Source organism: Thunnus maccoyii, chromosome 19, assembly GCF_910596095.1.
Source record: "Thunnus maccoyii chromosome 19, fThuMac1.1, whole genome shotgun sequence".
Lineage (NCBI taxonomy): Eukaryota > Metazoa > Chordata > Actinopteri > Scombriformes > Scombridae > Thunnus > Thunnus maccoyii.
In genome coordinates, this window is record NC_056551.1 from 9,270,360 (window position 1) to 9,286,246 (window position 15,887).

Genomic DNA, 15,887 nt, shown 5'->3' on the forward strand with positions numbered 1-15,887 from the left:
CCTCTTGGTAATGGACCTGACTGAAGACATTTGGGTTGGAATCAAATCACGTTGGATGCAATGATGGTTTAAAAAAGAAGGCACATGGTGAGAGCAATCAAAAATGATCCTTAATCCGGTTAGTATTCAACAGACTGCTGATTAGACGGGTGTCTTGTCAGGAACACGGGCATCAGAAGAAACTTGTCAACGCTTATCAAAACAAAATGACAACCCTCAACGGGAGATGAAAAGGCATAAAACCCACATCTAAAATTACATCACCTTGGGGCAAATATTTATACATGACTAAAAGAAGGCTGCTTCATAAGCTCACTCCTATGCTTGGCTTTTTATGTAACTTGTGGACTGCTTGTCTGTTTAGTGTAAGATCTACATATTCCTATTTATTTAAAATACTCTGATGTGTGTGTGCTTTTGTACTTTTACCTTCTTCTATCTTTCGTTAGGACCACTTTGCATTTTAGACCTTGAGAGTGAGGACATTTTTGGAAAGAAAGCACCCTTGGCTAGTCTTTGCTTCCTCAAAAGGCTGTTTGAGGGTTAAGACTTGGTTTCAGGGTTAATGTTACAATTAGGTTTAGGGGAACAGGTTAAGGCCACTCACAAGAGTCCACACAAATACAACTACAAGCACTAGTGTACCAGTTTTGAGGTTAGGGTGAGGATAACCCTTATACCCTAATACACACATTATCAGGATTGATGTTCACATAGTCACACTGTTTAGATTCTCCGTCTGGCTACGAAAAAGCTGGTCCCCACAAGGCTAACCATATGTTTTAGGGTTAAGGCCTTGTTTTATAGTCAAAGTTACTACAAGGAACTTTTAACTGTTTATTAAACAGTCTCATGATGCCTCTGTATGACCTACATAAGCAAACAAGACCATCAGCAATATTTGCTGTTCCTATATAGTTATTCTAAATGCTTGTCACGGGGTCAGATTCCCCACGAAATCAGATGAAACAATTTATGGCAAGCAGACAGAGTACATTACATGTAGCATTGTAGCATGAGGGAGTAGCTACAAAGACGTTACTAGGACGAGGGGATAACGTTAAAAGTAAATTTAGACTGGTTGTCTGCTTCCTGACCCATTTTTTAAAAAATGAGAGAAAAAAAAGAGAGTGCGAGCAAGTTAGAGAGTGAATGAAGAGAGTGAGCGATGGTGAACAAAGAGCAAAGGAGTGAATCAGAGAAATTAAACGTTATTTTCTGATTGTTTCACAGCAGTTACATTCTAAAGCACAAATAAACACGCCCACATCTCTGCACAAACCTGTAGGATGGTGCTGCATTGCCAGATTTGGTATGAATGCAGCCTTACATGTAAGGTACTAAAACAAAGTTTACTTTGCTTCACCATCATCATATTACAATTATTAATCTTACAGAGCCACAAACAGATACATTACTACATTGCTATGTGTCCTGCAAACAGCTGTGTTTAAAAAAGAAAAATAGTACGAATGCGTTAACACACACTCTCACACACACGCATAGTTCACTGACAGTGTCTTCCTAACATACTCCCTCGCTTTATGTTAGAGCACAAAAAATTGTGCAGATATACTATGCGCAATATTGCATCGCTGAGTCTGAGTGTGTGAAGTGTTTATAAATGCACCGGACAGAGCAGAGGGACAGACAGCTGCTGAGTGCCAGGAGAGAGCTGGGAGCAGAGCCGGAGCTTCGGGACGAATAACACCAGCGAGTCATACAGCATTCTGCTCTGATCCGGAGACGTTTACTGGTCGGAGGAGAGCTCAGAGTTTATTTTCTTAAACTTTGAGCAGCAATAGTGAGTAATGTGTCTGTGTGTTTCTGTTTCTGTGTGTCTGTTAGCATGTTTAGCAGAGCAGCAGCAACAGTGAGTGCTCAGTCCATCTCTGTGGCCACTGGCTAGGCGGGCTAGGGGGTTTATATGGGACGTCATCATACAGAAACGTTTTTTAGAAGGGCATGGGAAAATGGCATTTTGATCCTAAAACATACGTACTTCAACCAAAATTTGAATTTTCAGATTTAAATACATATGGAACAGAACTGGGAAGCTACAGAATGAAATAAAAAACTCCAAAAAAATAATAATAATGGACCCGCCCTTTAAAGGCGTCCAGTGTCCACAGATCTTAAGTCCGAAGGCAATGAGTTCCCAAGTTTAAAAGCCAAAACCTCAAAGGTTCAGTCTCCTTTAGTTTTCACCCTAAAGCAAGGTACAACTAACCAGCCCTGATGAGGAGACTTCAGTCATGATGTGAGGCTGTAGTAGCTCACTACTGCAGATAGATGCCTGACCATACAGCACTCTGAATCTCAAATTTGACCCTAAATTTGATACAGAGCCAGAGTAAAGAAATCAAGATGATGAGATCCTTTTATTGTAAAGTGTCACAGTTATTTTGTTCACCTGCCAGCTCAGTTGTTTTCCTCCTCTTCTCCCTGGATCTTTAATGAGCACAGAGCCTGTAAGATATCAACCATTGGAATATGAGAACACAGAAAAACCTTTAGCGGGCTGGATTATCCTCTGACGCCTTTTACATTCTATGTTTTGACAATATTCTCATCAGATAAGACATGAAATGTTGCTGGGAAATTCATCCTGCTGCTTTGTCAGCAGGGAGTAACAGAAAGACCAACAGAGAGAGAAGAAGATAGAGTATGAGGAACAGAGAACGAGAGTCATAGAGAAAGTGAGGGAAATAATGATAAGGAGAGAGGAAGAAATTAATAAAGAGGGGGGGGGGGGGGGGGGGTAAAAAGACAGGGATGGGAGGAAAAATTAGATTGCAAAAGAGAAAGGACCGAGCAAACAAAAAGAGTGAGGGCTAGATTGAACTGGAAGTATTATTTGTCACTGAGTGAGTGATAGTCAAGAGCCACGTTCAATATATTTGCAGTGCATTCAATATATTTATAAGTCAAAGGAAATGTCAAGCATACCACATTGTGAGAATAACATTTTTTGGTTATATAAAAGAAAAAAAAAGTTTTATTGTGGCCCTGAATGACAAATGAAAATGCAACCTGGCACAGTTTCACTGAAAGAGAGAGGGAGAGGAATATAAAATATCCATATTCTATTGGACAAAATAAAGAGATATAAGCACAGAGAAAACTGACATCCTTTATCTGGTTTCAAAATGTGGCAAGGATTTCTTGGTCTGTCAAGTAAAGTACCACAAACAAATATTAGCACAAAAAATAAACTATATTTTCAAAATAAAAATTTATGTTTGAAATAATGTAGATTCACATTGGACCAAAAGTTTGACTCCCCAGTTGTCAGTAGAACAAATGAAACCTGTTAAGACCGAACAGCAGGTCCAGCTGATACTTCTGGGTGACTGTGGTTTTGTTCACGCTGTGTTTCATTTAGTCTGAACCAAATTAGAAAATGATACATTGTTGAAACATAATGTCATATGACCTGACAGGAAACTCATTTAGTAGTTAGGTTACTTTTAATTCCCTGTCATCCTTTCCATCCTTTCATCAGTGGTGCGTGGTCTCTTAAAGGGGACATGTTGTGCACATTTCCAGGTCTATATTTTGAATGTGGGGCTACTATTAGTTTATCTTTGCATATCCTCCTCCTCCAAACCATGAAACAAACTATAGTAATACGATTTCACGACTTCTCATTCATTACTCAAAATGTCAACTTCTCAAATACAACTGTGGAGGAAAAAATGACATTGGATTTGTTCTATTGGAGAAATTACTATATTATTCTATTAATATATTGATGATCGCTAACCCAGTGTAGAGTGTATTCAACTGATCAATTTTGCCTTTGAAAGAGCATGATGTACTCTTGATCTATGACGTTTTATATGCTGTAACCACATTGTTCTGTTTTAAATGTCTCGCACCTTGTTTGTGTAGGTGAAGTGAATGTCTTGTCTGTTAGGAAAGAGGAAATAGAAAAAGTTATCTGAAGTGCATGATACACAGTGACCCTGATTATAAAGAAGTGATCAGTGGAAAGGGGAATTAAATGCAAGAACTTGAAACTGTACAAGACAGTCACGACGCCATATATGGAATTTTTATTGATTGTCTTGCAGGAAACGGGTGTCTGCAGACAGAGGAGTGTGACTGTACATGAGGTGCTTGTGTTGACGGTTTTGTTGGGCAGAAGCTGAAAGTATAAAGTGTTTGTGTGAGTTGTTCAAGGTGCTCCTCATGCTGCAGAGCTTTGGGAGCCCATATGCATACACTTCAATGATTTACTAAAGGCAGTTGGACTGCAGGAAAAATACCCTGTCTCTGGCATTTAATTACCTTTCTCACCTAACTAGACAAGCTGACTTTTCAGCTGCAAGGACACATCTGTACATGTTCAATCTGGAATCCAATCAAAATAGGAGAGTGGGCAACGCAAACAACACATGGGAAAACTTAGCAACAAAGGCTGCGGAACGGACGACCTTTTATGAGCATGCGCAACAAGCTGACATTAGCTAGTTTGGAACTTTGACCATGTTTAACACAGGTATCCAAAATCACAACAGTATATAAATAACAGAAAACCACAAAAAGCAAAATATGTCCCCTTTAAAGGTATCCTGTTGAGTTTTTTACCACTAGTGGTGCTATTCGGCAGTGTTTTGATATGTATTTTGTGAGCACGTGGGTGACAGTTAACAGTTTCACACGAATCCACTAATCAACAGGTGGTGGCGGAAAAGAGCCAAGAAATCCACCAGCAAAAAGTCCAGAGAAGAAGAAAAGTGCTACCTAACAAATGTGAATTCAAACTGTTTGCTACAGTTCATCTCCAGGATACACACAATGCATTTTGACAAAAACAACAACAACAACAACAAAAAATGTAGTGCAGAGGCTGGGTTTGTGGCGATGAACCCTACCTGAAAAGGTAGTTATGTATGTGTGTCCAGGTAAGGTGTGAACAAAGCTTTAAACTCAACATTGATTGATTGATTGATTGAGTGATCCAATTGAGATTCATTTCAAATGCTGAATCTTTTAACCAACAAGATAATGATTGGAGCTTTGCCTTAGTGTTCTGAACATTTATATCAACACTTTTGTTCTCTGAAAGTAAATCAATAAAAATCACATATCATGTCATATCATAATCATATCATGCCTTTCCCTGCATCATCTCTGTGGGTTAACTCGTAAGTTAACAGGAAGATACGGACAGACATTTGACATAATGACACCGGCACAGCCTGCAGTGATATCACAGCTAAAGAGTTCCAATTTTAGGAAGGCAAACAATCCAACAGGCAAACATACCGTCCATGGTGAACAATGACATTTTGTGTTCGTCTTATCAGTGCAAGTAAATATTGGCTTAGCGCTGATGGAGGCTTGTGGGCTGGATTCAAGTGCCGCAGGGGCCCAAAGGCGTGTTGTTGCTTTCCATCTGCAGTCTCCCAATGAGGAGGAATCTATCTCCCTGACCTCAGCTAACACCCCCAGACATGCTGATAAACACTGAATATTTATCGTACACTCTCTCGCTCTGTCTCTCTCTCTCTCTCTCTCTCCCACACACACATACAGTCTCCATCTATCTCTCCCTATCTCACCCTCGCACATGCTCTTTGTCTCACACGCATATTGTCAAAGTAAGACACATAAATAGTGTCACCCATGCACACATGCTTTTTCACCCTAACACAAACACATACAGTCAAACACACACCCCAGTGAAATGTAATATTTAGCAAAAAGATGAGGCAAGTGTGTTGAAACCTTCTAGGACTGCAACAAAAGATGGACATTATTTTTTTTTTGTTTTGTTTGTTTGTTGTTGTTGTGTAGTCTTTTTTGGTGGTGAAACTTTCAAGAACAATATGTTGCACTGTAATAAGATGTACTCTGCAGTGGACTGATGAAACCACACAGTCCTCAGCTGATGCTCACACAGGATTGAATTGTTAAGATGACTACCAGCCTTAACAAGCTGGAAAGACACGACACATGAATAAGTAAAACTCAACAAAACTGAAATTGAACTCATAACATTTCAATCGTAAAATAAGCTGATTAAAAAAGAACATCCCAAATTTTTGGTCTCCTCATGAATCAAAGTGGCCACCATGATAAGAAACCTTCCTTTGGTTTCTGTCTCCACTCTTCTTTCGATTACTGGAGCTTATGAACATAAAAAAGGCCTGGAATAATGATTGAGTGGTAAATCTTCCAATGAGCAGTTCAAACTCCTGTTCCTCCTGATGTTGCATTATTTTGTTGTCTGTTTAGTGTTAGGAGAGAGTTATTAAAGAAAAAAAAAAGAAACCAGAAAGAAACCAGTGAAGTAAATAATTCAAACAACCAGAATTGTGAACGTATGTGCCATAAATGTATAATGTAGCTGAAGGGCAAGAGCTCTAGTATCCAGATTCCAATAAGTCCCCCAAATTAAAACAATAAATGCACCGCTTGTAATCACCCTCCAGAACTACATGTGTTTTCTGATCTGATCTCCCACTATTTTTAAGGTTTGGTTTAGTTTGGGCACAAAATTGGTCAGGGTTAGGGGAAGATCATGGTTTGGGTTCAAATTCTTTGTAGAGGTTAAGGAATGATTGTAGTCATACAAGAAACAATGACTATTGACAGATAATAGAATATGATCTCTGGTGTCGAAGTCCAGCATGTTGTTGACCCATCCAAGCAGACCTTGTGGGTCTGATAACCTCATACTACATCCTCCTTTGCTCTCAACGGACAGGTCAATGGACCTCATGCAAGAAGCACTCATACAAACAGATTCATTCTTAAAATGCATGTATGAGTGATTTAAGAATGTTTGTGACATTCATCAATTTTCTTGTACTTACTTACTTATTTTCTTGTACGAACAAAATTAACGATGCTCCAGACCTTTCATACAAGTCATGAATAGATCATCTCTGCTTTTCTTCACTAGGGAGAAACACTTGTTTCACCTACAATTATAATGTCCTAATCTGAATTCATTTTGAGTTTAAATATAATATCAAATTATTTCAAAATGTATATTCTGTTTACCATATTTTCATCATCAAGGCTGCCAGTTTTTTAGATTTTATGATTTTTATGGCCATATTTTTGCGCAGCAGCTTCTACATTACAGTAGTTGTTGGAAACTTCTCTCACTCCAACAGCTGCCTCTGTGGGTCTCTGCAGCTCTCTGTCCAGTGTCATCTTGTGTTGCAGCTGACAGTGTGACATCACCTGTAGACTATTATATTCTCTTCTAATGTCTCTGTGACTGTCACGTCCCTCGACCGCCTCCCATCACAGAGTATTTTGCTTTAGAAAGATGTTTTTTAGCATCTAACTTCACGTCAAAGCATTCCCTCTTTGTTTCTGTCACAGTGTAGAGCTGCTCTGATGACATGTTAGCTGGATTCATATTTTCTAATTGTATCGGGTCTCTTACTGTCACTCCTAAATTTGTTATGTGTTTGTCTTGAACACACACTCCTCATGAACAGGTGGCATTCACCAGGCTGAAACGAGCGATTTACGACAAGTTCAGGCAGTTAAGTTTGTTGAATCCCACGTAGGATTTTCTTATTTTCCTCTTATTGCTTTATGCAAGAACAAATATAAGAGAAAGATAAGAAAACACTCATGCATGAGGCCCATTATGCCTGCATTGCTAGAGGTCATTGTCTCTTGAATGTTAACATGTTGATATGGGACATTTTCTGAAATGACTGATGCTGTCATTTTTCTTGGGAGGACAAGCTGTTCAAGCTGTCTACTTCATCTAAACACATAAGTAACTCCCCTTAGGTAAAACTTGGCTTCACAGTTTTGTACTTTGAAGTTTTCAGCTTGTGATGATAGTGGTCCAATGCAGTAAAACTTTTGTTGACCAAAGTAATAAAAAATTTCTAAAGTTGTACAGGAGGCATTGCAGTGAAAGGTAATCAGTCACACTTTCCTGTGGGTCATCCAGACTATCCCATGCTTCAACAGTACACCAATGGTTGTGTGTATTCATTCGCCTTTAATAATTGTACATCTTACTCTATTCTCATTTAGTTTGTAGTTTTGATCATTGTATTTTCTTAGTATTTGAAGTTGCTAGGGGTTACCGAACTGTGGTCATTCTGCATTGTTGATGCATTTATTTATTCATTTTATGTGTATGAATTGTTGTGTAGTATGCTGGAAAAAAAGATTAATGTCTATTAAACCAGAATGACCTGTGGTTATTAATTAATTAAGCTCACCTCTTTCCATTTGGAGGAATAGCCCCACAAGGAATCCTTGCTGCATGTACTTAGTGTGGTAAGAATAATGATTACTGTCGCCTTAATCAATACCATGTTTACAAAGACTTTTCTGTGCAAGTCTGTAGACGTATATTGTCTAGTATGTCTCCCTACATAGTGATAGGTTGATTATGTGTTGGTGTGGCAGGACTTCCCCATTGTTTAGTTAAAAGACTCATGTTCCCAGGTCAATAGTCGTCTTCAAGCTCTCAGTGCTACCTCACTGCATCTCAATGGGAAGTGATGGTGATTTTCATTTTCTAAACAGCTGTATCTTTACAAGTAGGAACCTGATGGGTGCCACGCTCAAGATAGAGCCTTGATGCTGATGAACATTAAAGGATTTAAAACTCTAGCCCCAAATTTCACTGTGCAAAAATGGAAAGTCAAGGAGCTAAGCCTGAGGAATCTTCTTAATTGGCTCAACTTTGATCATAGCGCTGGTGTTAGAATGTGTAACTATCACTTGTGTTCATTATAATGCTATATTTTTATAAGGTGAGAGTCAAAGACAGCACATACTTTCAATATGATAAATATGATTATACCTTTTCTTAAATGCCAGCAGTCATGTTGTGAGATTACATTTTTCTGGAAATGTCTGTTGTGATCTCTTTCCACTCCAGCCATGACCCTTAATAAGCCTATTTTAGGTCATAATGTTCATGTATTTGAACACATACAGTATCTATAATGCTTTCATTAAGGTTATTATATTTAACGAGATACCGAGCCCAAGGCAGAGTTTGGCATCTGCTGAGAATTAAAACCTTACAGAGTACAACTGAATCAGTTTTGCTCAAACATTCATTTTACTCGCTTATCTCCGAGTAGGATTAGTGCATGGCAGAGAATAAACTCATGACCTGTAACTCACATTATTGAATTTCAAACTCAAGATTTTTTCACAGTAGTCCCGAGGACTGTTCAGCACACTCTGTGAATGTGAATTATCCTTTTAATTTTAGTATAAACCTATTTATACATTTGGGGACCAAAGGCAAGATTAGCGTCCAGCTAAAATTCAGCTTTCATATATTGTCCGCAGAAAGACGTGTATACTTAATTGTAGCTAACATTGTATAGAATGTATTAGTTCTTATCATTACAAGACAACATGGACAGGATTGCAACTTAAGAGACTTGGCACTGCTGGAAAGTGACTGCCATTTTGAACACTGTCAACTGTTTATCAGTGCGGAGCAGGCCTTTACTAATCCTTTAACCTGACATGACTGTTTTCCTGCTATTATTATGAACTGTTCTAAAGGTTGCCATGACAGTGGTGATACTCTCATCTCAGGAAACAGTTCTTAAGCAATGGGCAATATTAATTATGTTAAGATTGATGTACCAACAATCCATGTAAATTATACATTGTGAGGAGCTGCCACTTTCCATTTACTGTTTTGGTGTGCCGGTCTATATTATGGGTGACTCTCAAAGGGTCTAAGTGTGGTTTGAAGTCTGTGAGACCCTTAATGGCCAGTAAATTGGTCAATGCTGCTTTAAAGTTACAAATTGAAACAAACATACAGCAGTTAAATAGAAATATACAGTATGTTAATATGTTTTGCTATAGTTTGATACTTTTTTCTTTTTTTGCCACTTTCAGCTCATTGCTTTGGTGTTTTTGGTCCATATGGGTGACCCTTAAAGGCTCTATGAGTATGATTTGGAGCCTCTTTGCCCCCTAATGGTAAAAAAGGTCAGTTAAGCTTCCATTTTTAGGTACAGTATAAAGTTACTCAAATATTACAGGTATACATGGCTTGTCCTTGGGGATGAAAGATTGAGAAATAAGGATGACAAAGACAACCCCAAAGTATTTATTTAGCAATCACAAGAGAAGGTTACCAGAAGGTAACATTCTTTGTCGACTTTACTGGATGTCATTAAGAACTAAGAATGTCTGCTGCTGCCCAACTTTGTCCCGACTTGCCACATATAAAACATACCACAAGGTTGAGTCTCTCATTGAATGATGCAGTCAGCCCTGAACCTTATATTTTTCTTAGAATACCTACTGCAACGGCTCAGCTACTCACAGTACTTGAGTGGCTGCTACCCTTCTCAAAGGCTTCACAGGTTCAGTTAGGGAAGTAGCTGACTCATTCAAGTTCCTGAGTACTGCAATCGCAAATACCCTCAAAAGGGAGGAGAATATCTACAGAATAATCAATAATGCCTATCAGAGGTTGTTCTTCTTCCAGACACCAAGGGCAGTCAATATTTCACAGCAAATCATGGGTTATTTTCATAGATCAATGGTAAAAAAAAAAAAAAAAGAAAGAAAGAAAAATCACATCCCCCTTTGGAGCTCTTACCTCCTCTTATTCTAATGATAGCTACAGCATGTTGTTTGCAGTTCTGAGCAGGTCACCTGCTCAAAAATGTCTAAAAGCAGATGAGCTGACTGGTCCACTAAGGCCTAATTTCACAATGCTGTGGAGATCAGGTCTCTTGTGGGTAAGCAAGAAATTAAAACACCAAGATAGTTTTTGGTTCCTTCTTGTATAGGTGCCACTTCTGCCATCTATGTTAAGGTTCAGCATCTGGGCCAAAAACAGCTGTTAAAATGGAATATGATACCTTATGGAATAACACAAGCTACTGTAGTTTTAAATAAGCTTTACTGATTGATGAGTAATAGTATCTAACATCACAATCCTTGTTTATCATCCTATGTTTATGATTTCTCTTTCCATACATAATGTGGATCAATATTTGTTAATTGTGTGTGTAATGCAGAATCAGCCAGATGAGATCAGAACAGTTAAAATGATAAAACTCCCGTAATCTCGTAATGACTGGTGACTTTTGGCCAAAGAGGATGTCAGAAAATGCAGTTTTTGCACTTTTTCTCTGTTTGTTGAACTGGACTGAGTGGCAGGAGGCCCTTGAAGTTGAAATTGAAGTTTGCTTTCAGACTAGTTGTGAAATGTGACTGAGGAGTTTGACACACCTAGTTAGACAAGATGCAGCAATTTATACACCAGGCATTTCACATCTTCTCTATTTACATTCAGGGCATTTAGCAGACGTTCTTATCCAGAGACTCACAGGTGTTTGTTCAATGCTCTGTAACTCATCCTCAACACATTATGAAAAAAAAGTTTGTTTGGTGTTGTTTTTTGTAGATTTGAGTGATTTGCTTGGTAGCCTCTGTGTGCCATGTCTGAGGAGCTGCATGATCATGAGATTGTAGATAAGAGTTTGCAGGTTGTTGCCTGTTTGTTTAAGTTGTATTCATGTGTGTTCTTGGACTTGTTAAGTATGTCGGTTGATTATGATGAGGATTGTGTTTTCTGGTTTCTTGGTTTTCTGCTGCTCTGGGTTTTCTTCCTGTGTCGCTGTTCTGCTTTTCCCGCCACACCTGCCCTGTCCTACTCCCTGTATCTTCCTCAGCCAATCAGCTCTTTTCCACCTGCACCTTAGTCCCTTTAGTCAGTTTAGTTTGTATTTAAGTCCTGGTATTCAGTTCCCTCTGGTTGGATCTTTTGTTCAGTCTGCTCTCTTTCTTCTGTATTTTCTGTTTGTTTCAGTTTTGCCTTGCCTGCATGTCCAAATAAGGAATTATTCTTCACTTCTTGCTACTCTCCTGACACTCACTGGCATTAACAAACTTTGTGTCACAGGGTTCTCTACACACACTTCTTTGTGGGTAGAAAATAACAGAGTCAGAGCAACAGAGCTACAGTAAGAGTGATGATGAACTGGGTCTTCAAACTAGACATTCAGCAGTTCAAGAGGCTCGTGACCCTTACACTGGGCCATTCAACCCAGTGCATGTTAGACCCTGGATTCTGCCTGTAGGCAATTGTACTGTATCACCTCAGTCTCATTACTCTCACTTTCCACCATGAAAATTCTGTCTCAAACTCTTTGTCTATGCAATCCTTGGAGACACGTATAACTTTTTTGTGTGTAAAACATGCTATTTGCATTTTAAAATGATGTATATGTAAGATCAGGCTGTCATGCCACTCTGTTCCTGAGTGAGGGTAGTTTAGCCAAGAATTAACTGGAAAAAGCAGTTTCTTAAAGAATGGCAAGCAGAGACGATGTCCATTAGTGGATTGGTGTATTTATTGTGCTCCAAAAGAAAAAGTTATTTACAGTATTTACGAGACATCAGAAAACTGGACCTACTGTTAGCAGCAGTCTGCTCAGCACCACACTTTAATACAGAATGCTCTGCTTTTTTTCACAGGGTCAGCTCCTCCCACTGGATCATACCAACAAACTTAACAATTAACATTGAAACAACTATAATATGACCACTGCTGTCCAGCACACATAATAAAAATACTTGCACATATTCAACACATTTATGCCAAGCATCATATTTAAAGAAATTACCTAAAGCATTTCAGAAAATTCTTAATTAAGTCAAATTGTTCTCACTTGGGTGCCTCACTCTGGCACATTAATAGATAGCCTTCTCCTGTGCTCCAGCCCTATTTGCCAGACCGAGAAGTGCTACGAGGGTAAGAACAAATTAGAACATAATATATTGATTGCACTAACATTAAATCACAGAAAATGATTCAAGAAAATAAATCAATTTCTCCAACTTCACTCCAAGCCAAAGTTTTGACTCTTATTTGGTGATGGGAACAAAAAAAATATGACATATAGCTCAGGATATTGCTTGATGTGAAATATTAGACCAGTCAAGTGTGTCCACCCACTAGACTAGCTTTAGCATATTTCCTGGCTACTCCCATTGATTCTAGTCACTGCCAGTGACAGAGGAGATTTTATTTTTGCTGGGCTTATGGGAGGTCAGGGTCAGCAACAAACCCACTGGAAATATGAAGGACATCAGTAGGGACCAGTACTTAATTTGTAAATCAGAAGGTACCAGAATGCGAAGTGCATATAACAGTGGAGAGGCTATGAGGCAGGTGTAGGTCCCTGAACATGCACAGAACACAGTGCTGAAAACTATGTATGCAAATGCCCACTAACTAAGCTGTGGGACTTACAGGCCTCAATTTCAAATAATCTGCATAATAGAAATGTTATTATAAAGGCAAACAATGTGTAACAGTGGCCGTATACAACTGTCCGTGGTGCTGAACACCATAGCAACAGTAAACAATGTCACAGCGGAAGACAAATGCATGCTGTGTGGCAGCAGCATTTAAAAAAAAAAAAAATTGCATCACAGAAGTTCAAATGTGGCCTTTCTCTTGGGTTGGCGCTGATGAAGGTCTTCATTACAGCAACAGTGTTCAGACTGTCCAAAACATCACCATGAACGAGAGCAAGGTGTTAGTCTTTTTTGTGTCATAGTTGTCAATGCACTCCCACTCATCAAACTCTGGGGAGGGTGTGTTGGTCATTTTGTGCTGCTTGGACTGGGCTGCGAGTCTGCTGCCTATATTTTTTTTATTCCATTATTTTTGTTTTTATACCACAATACCACGGTATCGGATCCACGCAAATAGGTACCGGAACACAGGCAGTCAAAAACCGAAAGGTCTCGGATCCAGTTCTGGCAGGATTAGGCACAAATTAAGCCCTGGTAGGGACTTAAACTGTAGTCCTTCAGACTCTCTACTATTATGCACCCTTGTGGTCTCACTTTTCCCCGAACCTTTAGAATTGGGTGAAATGGTAAAAGAAGCAGTTCACCAACAGTCAGATAAATGTGGCAGACTGTTGGGCACATCGACCCCTGCAATAAATCAAAATGCTGAAGAGCAAAATGTAGTGCCTCAATGCATTACATATCTTGCTTTAAACCAAATGCTTTTTGACTGTTTTCACAAGAGCAGTGCAACAAACATTTAAACCTACTTTACAGTCCCAAATATGACATATGGATGGCTGCCTGGCATTTAGAGATGGGTCTGTAGAGATGATCTGACTACTTGATCTAAATGGACCCTGACGCTGCCAACTTTTATTGCCTTCCATCAGTCCTTGAATCACAGTGCTGAGCTGTGGATACTTTCGAAATTGAGTGAAGGTGTTTGTCTGTCAGGTGGGACCCATGATAATTTGTTGATGTTCGCCGTGGAGAGCATTTGAAATCAGACAATCCACTTAGGCTTGGCTTAGAGGCAGAGCTGTAGTTTCATGTCTGGGATCAAAGGAGCAAAACTCTAACCTTGGTGTGCTGCTGGACTATATTTATTGTCACTCAGTTCTATCAGGACAGGATTCTGCATTTCTCTCAGCAGCAGCTATAATTGAAGTTTACAAAACTGTTGCCTCAAGCTCAGCAAATCGGCTACAAATTGCGCCTGGAGTTTGTTGATTTTTGTTTTCTTTAATTTATATTCTTGATATGGCTCATAGTAACCCTAACTGCCAATGACTGATGAATTACTTTTCAAAGTAAAAAATTATACTTTTTAAGTTTAGCCCAGATACTTTGGGAGGAAGACAATTTTGGCAGTGTGGAGGTTCACCTGACATAGCCCCTGCAGGTGAAAGCACCATGGGTGCACTAGAGTGCTCGCCCCTTAGAAAAACTCTACCAGATTAGACTATTATTTATGTTCCAAATTATTATTCAGTTTTATGGAAATGGTATTATGTTGTGCGCAAAAGATCTATAACACAAGACAATTTATGATGAATTCATATGTGCCTCTAACATACAGCCTGCCAACTTCAGATGCACACAGCCACCATATGATGGACAGAACTCAGCTAATCAAGTTTTATTTTCACCTCAGAATGTTATACAATTAAATTCATGCTGTTCTTGCACATAAAGGAAGAAAGGGCTGCAGGGCATCAATTTATTAACAATTCATTAACATTTATAAATGCAGACTTTAATTATTTTCCTTAATGACTTATTAAATAAAACTGCAGACCTGATGACTTAGAACATGTGAAACACTAACACTTTGACTTGTAATCATTTATAACTGCAGACCTAATGACTTATCAAAACTGTGAAACATTTAACCCTTTATTAATGATTCATAATCATTAAAGTTTTGGAATGGTAAGTATGTCTTGGCTCAAACATCCTCATGGTCTACTTCATCATCATTCACAAAGCCTGACCAGTGAATGCAGTCTCTCAAAAACTCTGAAAAACTGCTTTATAATTGTTGTTGTGGTAATACTAGACTGGTACTATCACACTTTAACTTTATCTTACTGAAACATTCAATGTATTATTTTACCTTTTTTTCTTCTAGCTTCACCCAAAAGAAGATTTAGTAATAAGTTCTCCAGTGTTGTAAATAGTAAATAATTGCTTAATAGTCAGTTACTGATAAGTCATCAGGCCTGCAGTTATAAATGATTATAAGTCATTAATATTATTAAAACATTATCTTGTGTGCACAAGTTAAAAAAGTATCAACTTCCAGGTTTTTAGGGGCTCCATAATATGGCCACTTAAAGATAGAGTCAGCGATTCTAATCTAATACACTTTTTGTCAAATTCTCCTCTCCTCACAACTAGATGTCTGTTCCGTGTGTGTGTTGAAAAAAAAATCTGGTGTTCATACACAGCACTGGCTCTGTAAATGGGCATTTAAACACAGTGGCTCAGGGCGAGCCACACAACACTACTCAGCAGTACCAGTTGAATGATGGGGAAGGGCTGGTGAAAACTGGAGAGCGAGAGGTCACTGCCAATAACACATAGAAGTG

The 15,887-nt window shown here is 38.7% G+C and overlaps 1 protein-coding gene across 1 annotated transcript in view; it reads left to right on the forward strand.

Moving 5' to 3' along the window:
• The first annotated feature begins 1,649 nt into the window (after positions 1-1,649).
• Positions 1,650-15,887, forward strand: part of cntfr (ciliary neurotrophic factor receptor) — a 246,684-nt gene continuing 232,446 nt past the window's right edge. The window contains exon 1 of the mRNA XM_042395799.1: positions 1,650-1,804. The gene's annotated coding sequence lies outside the window, so the exon portion shown is untranslated. The remainder of the gene's footprint in view (positions 1,805-15,887) is intronic.